Raw genomic sequence first — 1,437 nt, 5'->3', positions numbered from 1 at the left:
GTGAATTAGTCCTTCAATTGAATGGGGACTACCTTGTGTTTAAGGTACAAGGCCATCCCTCTGTGACAAAAGAGAGTAAGCATGAAGAGCTTCTCTCAGTTCAGAGTCAAGAAGAGCCCACACAGTCAAACTCTAAGTTTGGTGTTGTGAGGCCACAACCAAACTCTAAGTTTGGTGTTAAGACCCCATATCCAAACTCTAAGTTTGGTGTTGGGACTACACTAACATTGACCTGATCACCTTGTGGCTCCATGAGAGCCACTGTCAAGCTATTGACATTAAAGAAGCGCTTGTTGGGAGGCAACCTAATTTTATTTATCTAATTCTTTTTTATTGTTATTTTGTGTTTTATTAGGTACATGATCATGAGGAGTCACGAAAAAATCATAAAAATTAAAAACAGAATCAAAAACAGCAGAAGAAAAAATTCACACCCTGGAGGACGCACAGGCTGGCGTTCAACGCCAGTAAGATGTATCTGGCCGGCGTTCAACGCCAGAACAGAGCACCATTCTAGCGCTGAACGCTAGAAACAAGCAACATTCTGGCGCTGAACGCCAGGAATGTGCCTAGAGAAGAAAAGCTGGCGCTGAACGCCAGTAACAAGCATGAAACTGGCGTTCAACGCCAGAAACATGCTTTACATGGGCGTTGAACGCCCAGAACGTGCACCAATGGGCGTTTAAACGCCAGAATGGTGTGCAAAGGCATTTTACATGCCTATTTGGTGCAGGGATGGAATTCCTTGACACCTCAGATCCTGTGGACCCCACGGGATCACCTCAGGATCTGTGGACCCCACAGGATCCCCACCTAACATATTCCCACCTTACCTCCTAATCCTATTTTTGTGATTACTTTTCCCCATGTCACACTTCCCAACAACTCTCACCAATCACCTCAATTCCTCTTCCCAATTACCCCATTCACCACTCACATCAACCCACACTTTCCCATAAACCCCACCTACCTTCAAAAATTCAAACCATTTTCCCACCCATTCCCACCCTAATGACCGAATCCACACTACCCCCTCTCCCTATAAATACCCTTCCATTCTACTTCATTTTCACACAACACAAACCCATCTTCTCCCACTTCGCCGAACCTACCTCTCTCCCTCTCTACCCTATTCTCTTCTTCTTCTTCTTCTTCTTCTCTTCTTTTCTTTCTTGCTCGAGGGCGAGCAATATTTTAAGTTTGGTGTGGTAAAAGCATAAGCTTTTTGTTTTTCCATTACCATCAATGGCACCTAAGGCCGGAGTATCCTCTAGAAAAGGGAAAGGGAAGACAAAAGCTTCCACCTCCGAGTCATGGGAGATGGAAAGATTCATCTCCAAGAGCCATCAAGACCACTTCTATGATGTTGTGGCAAAGAAGAAGGTGATCCCTGAGGTCCCTTTCAAGCTCAAAAAGAATGAGTATCCGGAGATCCGA

Source organism: Arachis duranensis, chromosome 7 (assembly GCF_000817695.3).
Source record: "Arachis duranensis cultivar V14167 chromosome 7, aradu.V14167.gnm2.J7QH, whole genome shotgun sequence".
Classification (NCBI taxonomy): domain Eukaryota; kingdom Viridiplantae; phylum Streptophyta; class Magnoliopsida; order Fabales; family Fabaceae; genus Arachis; species Arachis duranensis.
This window is presented reverse-complemented; position numbering follows the sequence as displayed.